The sequence below is a fragment of the Salvelinus sp. IW2-2015 genome, linkage group LG2 (assembly GCF_002910315.2).
Source record: "Salvelinus sp. IW2-2015 linkage group LG2, ASM291031v2, whole genome shotgun sequence".
In the NCBI taxonomy this organism is placed as follows: Eukaryota; Metazoa; Chordata; class Actinopteri; order Salmoniformes; family Salmonidae; genus Salvelinus; species Salvelinus sp. IW2-2015.
In genome coordinates this window covers 20,176,071-20,189,059 of record NC_036839.1, presented here as the reverse complement: position 1 = coordinate 20,189,059, position 12,989 = coordinate 20,176,071, and the positions used below count along the sequence as shown (strand labels likewise).

Genomic DNA, 12,989 nt, shown 5'->3' with positions numbered 1-12,989 from the left:
CTTCTTGCCGTTCTCCTGTTTCAACTCATCGAGCTGACCCTGAGAAAACTGCAAACTGTTCTTCAGGTCCTGGACCTCTCTGGTCAGGTCGTCCATTCTTTTATTACTAGAATCCATGAGTATTTGGACAAAACACTTGAAGCTATTTTCTTGTTGGCACTGTATGCGCCTTGTATTGGGCTTCCCCTCACTTTGTTATGAGGTTTTTCCCTTAATGGGTTGTCTCTGCATCTTTTTGGGGCAGTACTCCCTTAGTTTCGGGACCTCTGAGGGTTGCTGATTTTGGGACTTCCCTGGCTTCGGGGAGTATGTTTTGCGATACAGATGTTGGCCATATCCCCATAGTGATGCAGTGAAATTAGGGTGGCAGGTAGCCTAGCGGTTAGAGCATTGGGCAAGAAACACAAAGATCGTTGGTTTGAATACATGCGCAAACAAGGTGAAAAATCTATCGATGTGCACTTGAGCAAGGAATTTAACATTAATTTGCTCCAGGGGTGGCGTACTACTATGGCTGACCCTGTAAATTAACACATTTTACTACACCTATCTGGTTTATGTGACTATATATATAAAAAATATTTTAAAAATTGTCAAGTATTTGAAAGAGAACTAATAATATGAGTGACATCAATCATCGCATTCCCCTGCTTGCAAGAGTGTGAGGAAGAGAAGCATGCTTGAGAATAACCAGAGGGCAGGTGAGTGGCTCCTTTTAAGGAAGTTAGGATTTCACCTCATTCACCACTTTACCTGTCTGTCTTCAACAGACGCTTTTGATAGATACTTACAGAACTAGAGTAGGTGGTCCTTGGCGGGGGGCGGGGGGATAAATCAGCTATGAAATAAGCAGATAGAATTGAAGTCTATCAAGTAACATTACTTGCATAATTTCTAATCCCCTTTTTTTATATATACTGTATTGTTTTATTTATTATGCCGATACCCCCCTCTCCCCTGGTTGGAGGACTTAATGGAAAACATAAAAATTATATATAAGTTTATTTCCTAATTGCACTGGAATCCAAGCACATCTGCCAATCAACCAATCACTCCAATCTTAATTCCAACCCTCAGATGTCCACAGACTAACCCATCTTTCCCAGTTCACTACCATTGTATTGTTTATTTTTGCAATACATCCTTCTATTTTACTGTGATGTCTTATGAGGATCTTGAACCTCTCTATTTGTAAAATTTCTACCGAGATTGATTGAGATTGAGATGATAAATACTATAATTTTTAGGGCAATTATATGTTATATTACCTTATTACCATCTCATTACAACGGCTCTGGTCATCATATGACCCAATTGGTAATGGATTTCCATTAAGCGTAAATATAAATATTACAGCATAAAGCAAAAAAGAAAATGTGTTAATAATTTGGCATGGAAGGGGCCCCCATGTGTAATCTCACACTATTACAAAGATGAATGCCAAGTGGGGGTGGGAGTTATGATAAGCACAATTGGGGCCTTGGTCATATCCTTGGTCATATCCATGTCACGTTGGTATAAAGAGATTCGGGAGACAGGCGCAGCAATGCGTAATAGGGGTATTTATTGCACCCAAATTACGGCGTGCCGTGTAAAGACACGGGGACGAAGACCAAACAAACACTATACAAAAACACAGAGTTGAAACCCAAACAAAAGAGCGAGGAGTACCTCGAATAAATCACACACGAGCACAATGATTAACACTTGGGACGAGACCCGTAATCATCTGTGCAATCCACAAGGGCACGAAAGCCCAAAACACACAGCACAGGTACTCACACGCACCAACGGACCTAGTAACAATAATCAACCCCACCATGGTGAACAAAGGACACATATATACAAATACAATCAGTGGGAATAGGGGCCAGGTGTGCGCAATGAAAGTTCCAGAGGCATCCGTGACAATCCAGTAATATTTTTTATAATTTTCAAGCCTCCATGTGGATAACAAAGGGATTATGATCAAACTTGTGAACGAGATCATGTAAAGGATAATCAACGAGGGGCTATGCGTTCTATGGAAAATAATGAACGATGCTCAAACATAGAACATGTAAGAATTAAGCAATAAGGCCCGAGGTGGTGTGGTATATGGCCAATATAACACAGCTAATGGTTGTTCTTATGCACGACGCAACGTGGTTGTCTCGTTCACTCTATGTATGGTACTACAGAAATAGAAATTCAAAAGTGAAACATTGTTTCCGAGGTTGGACAGGGTTATATTAACCACCGCTGTACCAAACTAAATACTAGGCTGGAAGCATGGGGAAATAATGTGTGAGTTAGGATAAATACAAGATAATTACAAGAGATGATTCCAGTGGTATAGTGGTGTCTGGAGAAGTGGGTATACTGAATTATTATAATTTTTTTAATTCAAACACCGTGAAGGAAAGGCGCCCTGTGGCCAACCCAAGCTGTACTGTCCAAGTAGGGTACTAGTAATCCTACCATTGAAACAGATACTTGTAAAAATCAAAATCACAGGTTTCAGATTTTTCCAATTTTTTTCAGGTTTTCAAAAAAGTCACACTTTTTTTAACAGCAACAAACAAAAATTGAATGTCCTAAGTCAGTGTTTCCCAAATCTGGTCCTGGGGTACCTCCAACAGTACACTTTTTTTTTATTGTGACCCTGGACAAGCACACCTGATTCAACTTGTCAACTAATCATCAAGCCCTCAATGAGCTGTATGAGGTGTGGTTGTCCAGGGCTACAACAATAATGTGTGCTGCTGGGGGTACACGAGGGCCAGGGTTGGGAAACACAGTTCTAAGTCCATAACCATGCTCAAACTACATCAGGAGACCACTTTTGAGGTCTTGGAAAAATGTAAGAAATTTCTATTTTTAAGTGTAGTTACCCTTAATTAAAGTGTAGAAGCACCTAGCACTGTTGTTTGATTAGCGGTGTTTCTGTACCACATGAGTTGGAGTTTGCAAAATAAATGGCTATTGGATTGATGCAAATAATCATGATATCATTCTGACAGACAAAGCTACTTTGTAGCTACTGTAGTTAACATTTAATAGACAAGGTTTTGGGAAAGCTTTTCCATCTACCAGAAGATGGTTAGGCCTACCATTAGCATCGCTAGAAAACATATACGTTATTCCTTATTTGTTTGAAACTTGGACGTTTTACTTCATATTATGAGGCATGTTTTAGGCCTACCTTACTTGAAAGTAGCCCATAGCCAAAATCCCACGATAGAAACGTGGAGGCAATTATTTGTATGACTTACTCATATGCTTTCTAATGTTCTATTGATTTTCTTTCAACTGTCTTTCATTGTCTAGCAGCCAAAGGCATTATCCTAGTCATATTAGCAACCCACGATAGTTGTTGCATGTTTAAATCCCCCCTCTCTCTAAATTTCTAAAAGATATGTCTATCTCTGTCCATGAAACCGCTCGCATGTGCGGTGCACGTTATAGAACGTTGTTTTCCAGCAAATTGCATTTTGGAACATTTAAGCGAAGGCCTACCGCCGTCTGTCTGTACATTGTCGCGACTAAAAAGTGAAGGAATAATAGTTTATCAACATTTTAAGCTAAACATGCTGATCTGTTCCATCAGCCTTCTTAATTAAAACGGCGTATACCTCCACTACACTACTTTGGTACGTATCAGTGGGGATTAAGAAGTGAGTATACGGAACGCCCACGGGAAAATAAGTGGGTATACCACTACACCACTGGATGATTCGGACAGCAACAATGAACATGATATTCTTAGGGGGGCGTAGTGATCATTTTCAGATGGAACTTTTAGCAGGCATATGTGTGTGTCTGTGACTGCCAATACAGCACGGCTTGGAACGCTGCTTGTCCAATCAGCATCCAGGATCCAAACAACCAGTTTTATAAGTGTATATAACATAGGTTATGTATAGAATTTATGTCAGGTATTGAGTTCAAATAAGCTATATTAATCATGTATGATTATGTTGCATGACCATAAAGTAAAGATTAATGATGTCCTCACCACCTTTCTGAGGACAATAGCACAGTTTGTGGTTGTGAACACAATTCTTTCAAACAGGGACTTAAAACAAGAGTATGTGCTAACCTGTGTGTGTGTGTGTGTGTGTGTGTGTGTCGTGGTGGTGTTGTGGTTTTTTGGTTGGTTTTTTTGGGGGGTTTTTGGTTTTTGGGGGTGTGTGTGTTGTGTGTGTGTGTGTGTGTGTGTGTGTGTGTGTGTGTGTGTGTGTGTGTGGTGTGTGTGTCAGCGAGCGAGCGAGCGAGCGAGCGAGCGAGTGAGTGAGTAAGCGAGTTGAGTGTGAAAGAGAGAGAGAGTGACAACTTCTGAATATTGAGTGAATTTTCATAACCACTGCATCACCAAAGACTCTACTCTCTTGCAGGACTGTTTTGTAAACTGTATCTTATTATCTCTCTTAAAATAACTTAAAATATATATATGTTACAGACTGAGTTAGGGCTCAGAATGTACATTCATTTTTGTATTGTTTGATAACCTATACACATTCACATAAGGGTTTTTGTGATTCATCCAGAAAAAATAGATGTCACACTCAATTAACACCTTGATAAATATAATGACAAGAAAAATGCTTGACTATTATTTGTCTCTCAAAGAAATGTGTGACATATTTCCATGTATTTGATAGGCTATTATGCACGTTGTAAATTATTAGAAAAACACATTAACAATTGAGCAAATTCATAATTTATATATTTAAAAAAAACACTTTCTAGATGGTAGGCCTATAAGTAAAGTCCAGAAGTGCCAATCAATCACATCGAAGTGGGGATTTACTTTTACAACAATAAAGTTTGTAATCCCTGCATTACTTACTACCTTGTCCCTCAACACTGTCCGTGATTTTCATCTCTTGGTCCCGGTCCATACTGAAAGGATCGTCCTGACTCGGTCTTTTGGATAGGTTCGCCTCCGGAGCGCATCCGCCGTTTCTTACAGCTGAAGGATCCACGATTGTGGGATCCGGGACGGGAAAGGAATCTTGTGTCGTTGGGTCAGTCATGGTTTACTTATAGGTCAAAAATCCTCGGGAAAATAATCTCACAAAGGACTGCCAAGTGCAGCCATCTAGGGCGCGAATGCCGCCGGTGTTGACAGGTACGAAGTGAAGGCGGCGATGACTAGAAGAAAGATAAACGCAATATCCACACCACAGCATCAGCAGCAACAGACCCCAAACCCCTCCCTCTCAACTCTGACGTGTGCAGAATCCTAAATTAAGGTTATTTTGTTTCACTTGTGTAGGAGAGATCTGATTGTCAGCACATGCATTTGCTAGACATAAGACTGCCATGTGATGCTCAATTGTCGATTTGAGACACAGCAACTTTTTCACCCCTCCCTCTAAATCCTTGCACGCAACCATGCGCAAAATGCAAGAACCCCGCTCAAAAAAACTTCTGTCAATATACAGTATCACTGGGTTTGGATTCCATACACTATTTCTCTAATTTCTTGATGGAAAATAATAGCCTTTAGTGTGATATCGATAGGCTACCTGGGCCGACTTGATTGACAATAATTACTTAAGCTATTGGTTTGTAAATATATTTTCTAGTTTGATATTAATTATTATAATAGGTTACTTTTCAATGTTGCCTACAGTTGATCTGGTTTTACAAGTAATAGATTAAACTTCAGTAATGGATTGAATGGTATGAGTGAATGCAACTCAATCAATAGTGGGGTTTTTCAGCAACTTGAAAGCATGAGTCCACAAGGTGGCYCAAACTGCACATACTAGAAAACAGAACGCCGGATGCACCTGTTGTTGAATTATAATAAACAGTTATAAACATAAAATATGTGTGTATTATAGCTTAATCTATGGTTCACATTACCAACCAAAACATAGTTTTCAGTTTTGCAACGTACACAATATATACAGTAGTATGTGGACACCCCTTCAAATTAGTGGATTCAACTATTTCAGCCACACTAGGCAATCTCCATAGACAAACATTGGCAGTAGAATGGCCTTACTGAAGAGCTCAGTGACTTTCAATGTGGCATCGTCTTATGATGCCACCTTTCCAACAAGTCAGTCAGTTCGTCAAATTACTCCCCCGATAGAGCTGCCCCGGTCAACTGTAAGTGCTGTTATTTTGAAGTGGAAACAACTAAGAGCAGCAARGGCTAAGCAGTGAAGATCACAGAACTGGACTGCAGAGTGCTAAAGTGCATAGCGCATAAAAATCGTCTATCCTCAGTTGCAACACTCACAACATAGTCCCAAACTGCCTCTGAAAGCAACTTCAGCACAAGAACTGTTCATCGGGAGCTTCATGAAATGGGATTCCATAGCCGAGCAGCCGCACACAAGCCTAAAATCACCATGCACAATGCCAAGCGTTGGCMGGAGTGGTGTAAAGCTCGCRGCCATTGGACTCTGGAGCAGTGGAAACGCATTCTCTGGAGTGATGAATCACGCTTCACCATCTGGCAGTCCYATGGATGAATCTGGGTTTGGCGGATGCCAGGAGATGCATAGTGCCAACTGTAAAGTTTAATGGTGGAAGAATAATGGTCTGGGGCTGTTTTTCATGGTTCGGGCTAGGCCCCTTAGTTCCAGTGAAGTGAAATCTTAATGCTACAGCATGACATTCCTGACCTCAACCCCAACAAACACCTTTGGGATTAATTGGAATACCAACTGCGAGCCAGGCCTATTCGCCCAACATTAGTGCCCAACCTCACTAATGCTCTTGTGGTTGAATGGAAGCAAGTCCCTGCAGCAATGTTCCAGCATCTAGTGGCCTTCCCAGAAGAGTGGAGGCAGTTATAGCAACAACGGACCATTTCCATATTAATTCCCATGATTTTGGAATGAAATGTTCGATGAGCAGGTGTCCACATACTTTTGGTATTGTAGTGTACATTAATTTATTGTAGTATACATTGTAGTGTACATCCAGTAAACACGAAATGTGGCGCATAACTTTATTGACTTGCCGCATTTTCAGAGTCATGTGTGGAGAGTCTTTGAAAGTGATGTGTAAACAGAAGTGGGCTGATCAACCGAAGTGGGCATATTTCAAGTGAATAAGCTAATTGAGCAGATTTGTTATGCTGTGTTTCAAACTTTCAGTGAGTCTTCCTCATGGTCTTGGTTAACAGAGATGATAAGGAATTTCAGTTAGGCAAAACATTTTGCCATTCACTGTGAGCTGTGTCTTTGGTGTATGTGTACTAGGTTTGTATTGTTGTCTAACATTAACGTGGCTATAATCTACCAAGCTAACGTTAGCTAACCTAGCCTGTTAAAGTAACGTTTGTATTTGTATTTATTATGGATCCCATTAGCTGCTGCCTTGGCTACTCTTCCTGGGGTCCAGCAAAATGAAGGCAGTTATAAAAAAATGTAAAACATGACAATACATTCACAACAGATTTCACAACATATTAAGTGTGTAGCCCTCAGGAACCTACTCTACTACCACATATCTACAACACAAAATCTATGTGTACGTGTGTATAGTGTATGTTATTGTGTGTTTGTGTAACAGGGTTGGTTATGTTTCCACTTGCCTCTAAAGAAAGGTGTATTTAATGTTCAAGCATTCTTATTGGTTTGTTCAATTCTGATGACAATAAGGCGTGTTGTGATTGGCCCCGCTTGCAGATAGGGGGAGATCGCGAACGGCAGGTCTCCCCAGTATGAAAATGTGAGGCAAGGGGTAGGTCACGTTCTGAATACTGTTTTCTATTTTACAGTGTGTACAAGTTTGCTGTACATTGCTGATTTTATACATGTGTGGGTATATGGTACCTGTTAGGGATTTAGGGGCTTTCTGGGATGTGCTTTGGTATATGATTGCTGTATATAAGTGTGTTAGCTAGTATGCTGGTCACATAAGCCCACTGCTAACACAGTTGTTTTCATGCTACAGATTTTACCATCGACAGCCATCAACATCATCAAGCCATGCACAACTAACGTGCTGTTTCCTATTTAACAACAGCAGATAATAAATAATGCTCAACTGGGACCACAGACTGGGGTGATTTATTTGGACAAAACACAATGCAAGTAGAGTAGATAAACATCTGTTACATTTGTATGCATGTGTCTGTGCCTATGTTTCTTCAAAGTCCCCGCTGTTCCATAAGGTGTCTTTTTTTCTGTTTTTTCAATCTAATTGTACTGCTTGGATGAGTTACTTGATTCCATTTAGTCATGGCTCTGTCTATGTAGTACTGTGCGCCTCCCATAGTCTGTTCTGGATTTGGGGGCTGTGTAGAGACCTCTGGTGGCATCAAATAAAATGTTATTGGTCACATACACATGGTAAGCAGATGTTATTGTGAGTGTAGCGAAATGCTTGTGCTTCTAGTTCTGACAGTGGAGCAATATCTAAGTAATATCTAACAAATACCTAATACACACAAATCTAAGTAAGGAATGGAATAAGAATATATAAATATATGGATGAGCAATGTCAGAGCAATATCAGAGCGGCATAGGCTAAGAAGCAATAGATAGTATAGAATACAGTATATACATATGATATGAGTAATGCAAGATATGTAAACATTTTTAAAGTGACTAGTGTTCCATTTATTAAAGTGGCCCGTGCTTACAAGTCTGTATGTAGGCAGCAGCCTCACTGTGCTAGTGATGGCTGTTTAACAGTCTGATGGCCTTGAGATATAAGCTGTTTTTCAGTCTCTCGGTCCCAGCTTTGATGCAGCTGTACTGACCTCGCCTTCTGGATGGTAGCGGGSTGAACAGGCAGTGGCTCGGGTGGTGGTTGTCCTTGATGTTCTTTTTGGCCTTCCTGTGACATCGGGTGCTGTATGTGTCCTGGAGCGCAGGTAGTTTGCCCCCGGTGATGCTTGAGAAGACCGCACCAGCCTCTGGAGAGCCCTGCGGTTGTGGGCGGTGCAGTTGCCGTACCAGGCGGTGATACAGCCCAACAGGATGCTCTCAATTGTGCATCTGTAAAAGTTTGATGGTTTTAGGCGGTGATACAGCCCAACAGGATGCTCTCAATTGTGCATCTGTAAAAGTTTGATGGTTTTAGGTGACAAGCCAAATTTCTTCAGCCTCCTGAGGTTGAAGAGGCGCTGTTCACCACACTGTCTCTGTGGGTAGACCATTTCAGTTTGTCAGTGATACGTACGCCGAACTTAACTTTCCACCTTCTCCACTGCTGTCCCGTCGATGTGGATGGGGGGGTGCTTCCTCTGCTGTTTCCTGAAGTCCACGATCATCTCCTTTGTTTTGTTGACGTTGAGTGAGAAGTTATTTTCCTGACGCCACACTCCGAGAGCCCTCACCTCCTCCCTGTAGGCGGTCTCGTTGTTGTTGGTAATCAAGCCTACTACTGTTGTGTCGTCTGCAAACTTGATGTTTTCATTCAGTTGTGCTATACTAGTTGGCTACTATCGCATCACCACTGTTTTTTCCATTTGGGGTTAAACAGCATATTCCGGTCACAACTTGCAGACTTGTCTACGTGCTGCTGTGCGTTTTGTTGCCAACCTTACTTTGCTACCTGACAACTTTACGGTTTTTACTTTTTAATTACTGTTAATATTTTTTTGTTTTTCACTCACTCAACATTTTTTTTCATTCAACTTTTCTCCTCCGGACGCTTTATCTGGACGTGGTTCATCAGGACCTCCACCAGCCAAAGCTAAGTAGTAACATTTAACATGATGCCTTCTAATTGCAGTCGCTGTACGCATAATATACAGGAGAACGATCGCCTTACGGCGAGGATAGCTGTGTTGAAAGCCCAGCTTCAGACGCAATTGTTAGGCAAGGGTAGTTTCAGTGTAGGAAAGGATGAAACAGCGTCTGTGCCACCAGTAAGTACAGATAATAGTATAAGTCAACTCGCACAGTCCCCGCAGCCAGACAACTTTCTCATGGCTTCTGGAGAGAAATGCTGTAGGAATGCTCAACCGGTGTCGCTCATTCAGCCGACAAACTTTCAACCGGTCTCCCCATTAAGCAGCGAGTCGGGAGTCAGAGGCCGAGCCTTCTCTGGTCTCTACTCCTCCCGTTACGGGGCCTGAGACGCCGAAGCCTCCCACCATTAGCTCTGACAAATTGAAAACCCTAGTCATTGGCAACTCCATTACCCTCAGTATTAGACTTAAAACGAATCATCCAGCGATCATACACTGTTTACCAGGGGGCAGGGCTACCGACGTTAAGGCTAATCTGAAGATGGTGCTGGCTAAAGCTAAAACTGGCGAGTGTAGAGAGTATAGGGATATTGTTATCCACGTCGGCACCAACGATGTTAGMAWGAAACAGTCAGAGGTCACCAAGCGCAACTATATCTGTGACTAAGGTGGGCATTCTAGTTTCTTTATTTCTATGTTTTCTATTTCTTTGTGTTTGGCCGGGTGTGGTTCTCAATCAGAGGCAGCTGTCTATCATTGTCTCTGATTGGGAATCATACTTAGGCAGCCTTTTTTCCTTTCGCATTTGTGGGTAGTTATCTTTGTTAGTGGCACTATAGCCCTGTTAAGCTTCACGATTGTTTATTTTTAAGCGCTTACAACGCTGCACCACGCAGCGTGACACATTGATGAAAATAATCCTGGCCTCTAAACCTTCAAGCTGCATACTGGACCCTATTCCAACTAAACTACTGAAAGAGCTGCTCCCTGTGCTTGGCCCTCTCTTGAAAAAGCCAAACCTTGACCCAGAAAAAAATATATATATAGGCCTATATCAAATCTCCCATTCTTGCTGTTAAGCAGCAACTCACTGCCTTCCTGAAGACAAACAATGTATACGAAACGCTTCAGTCTGGTTTTAGACTCCATCACTGCACTTGTGAAGGTGGTAAATTACCTTTTAATGGCGTTAGACCGAGGCTCTGCATCTGTCCTCGTGCTCCTAGACCTTAGTGCTGCTTTTGATACCATCGATCACCACATTCTTTTGGAGAGATTGGAAACCCAAATTGGTCTACACGAACAAGTTCTGGCCTGGTTTAGATCTTATCTGTCGGAAAGATATCAGTTTGTCTCTGTGGATGGTTTGTCCTCTGACAAATCAACTGTCAATTTCGGTGTTCCTCAAGGTTCCATTTTAGGACCATTTATTGTTTTCACTATATATTTTATCTCTTGGTGATGTCATTCGGAAACATAATGTTAACTTTCACTGCTATGCGGATGACACACAGCTGTACATTTCGATGAAACATTGTGACGCCCCAAACTTGCCCTTGCTGGAAGCCTGTGTTTCAGACATTTATTTGTTTATTTTTTATTTCACCTTTATTTAACCAGGTAAGCTAGTTGAGAACAAGTTCTCATTTACAACTGCGACCTGGCCAAGATAAAGCAAAGCAGTGCGACAGAAACAACACAGAGTTACATGGAATAAACAAGCATACAGTCAACAATAGAAAAAAAGAAAGTCTATATACAGTGTGTGCAAATGACATGAGGAGGTATGGCAATAAATAGGCCATAGTAGCAAAGTATACGTCTATTTCTTCCTCCTCCTCGGATGAGGAGAGGCGAGAAGGATCGGACCAAAATGCAGCGTAGGTGGAATACATMATGAATTTATTCAGACAAGACGAAACACAAAGTACACACTTGGAAAATGACAAAACAAAAAACGACGTAGACCGACCTGAACATATGAACTTACATATACACGAAGAACGCACGAACAGGTACAGACTAGCACAAACGATACAGTCCCGTGTGGTAACAAACACTGACACGGAAGACAATCACCCACAAACAAACAGTGAGAACAGCCTACCTTAATATGGTTCTCAATCAGAGGAAACGTCAAACACCTGCCCCTAATTGAGAACCATATCAGGCAACACATTTAACCCAACATAGAAACACATAACATAGACTACCCACCCAGCTCACGTCCTGACCAACTAAACAAAGTTAAACAAAGGAAAATAAGGTCAGGAACGTGACAGTTACTTACAACCTCATGCTAATCACATTAGCCTACATTAGCTCAACCATCCCGCAGGGGACCCACCAATCCTGAAGAAGCTTTAGCCCTATCCCAAACCTTAACCATTCATAATGAGTGCCTCAACTTAACCCTTGACTTCAAAATTTGACGTTTGGAGAATTGGAACAATATAGATCAGCAGGAGCAAGAAAAACACTTTGAAATTTGACGTTTGGAGCAACTTCAAAATTTGAAGTTTGGAGAACATGGCTGAACATTTAATTCTGCAGTGAGTCTGAGAGGTTGTTGAATTATTATTCCCAATCATGAGTATCAAATTTACTTAAAAGTATGGAACAATGCTTAKATTTTTCTGTTGAAATGTTCCTCATGAGTTATCACGTCGATCAGCAGTCCATCGCGTACTTCAAGCTTAATATCCAGTAAGCAAAATTACATTGAAAAGGTGTTTTCCAGATGTTGAAGTTAGGTTAATATTGGGTTCTGGATGAAAGGTGAAAATACGTATTAACCGGATGTTGAAAATATGTATTTTTTTGGGACGTTGAAATCGGGTAAATTTTATGTTCTGAAAAAAAGTAAATTGCAGAAGTTGAAAATATGTATTTCTTTGGTAATTGATTCTATGGCTGAATGTAAACTGCACTTACATTCTCAGTAAGCATTATATCACACTAATACTTTTTATATCCATTTAATATAAGAGGAGCCAACTGAAGATTGCAACAGAAAATATTTGGTAACACTTTACTGTAGGTGTTTTTCTGCATGCATTCATAAAGCTTTTATAACAAAAAGTACTGGTTTATATCATTCCTTTCTGTTCCTTTTTTAACCTGTGAAATACTTATTTTTTTTACATTGAGCTTATTAAATTACTTCACGAATCAAGTGTGGATAGAGTAGGCAAGCTAGTTATTTACATGCGTGATGGACAGACAAAGTGTAGCCTATGGCGCAAGATGCGACTGAAATTTTGCGGGTGGGGTGAGAGCTAGAGAGGGTTGAGGAGGCTTGAGACACTGGGCATCTTCTTGTGACATGCATTATCTA

General features: G+C 41.0%; 1 pseudogene; it reads right to left on the bottom strand.

The window, feature by feature from the left end:
• Positions 1-5,303, bottom strand: part of LOC111972223 (transmembrane protein 163a-like) — an 81,825-nt pseudogene extending 76,522 nt beyond the window's left edge.
• Between the last annotated feature and the right edge of the window lie 7,686 nt (positions 5,304-12,989).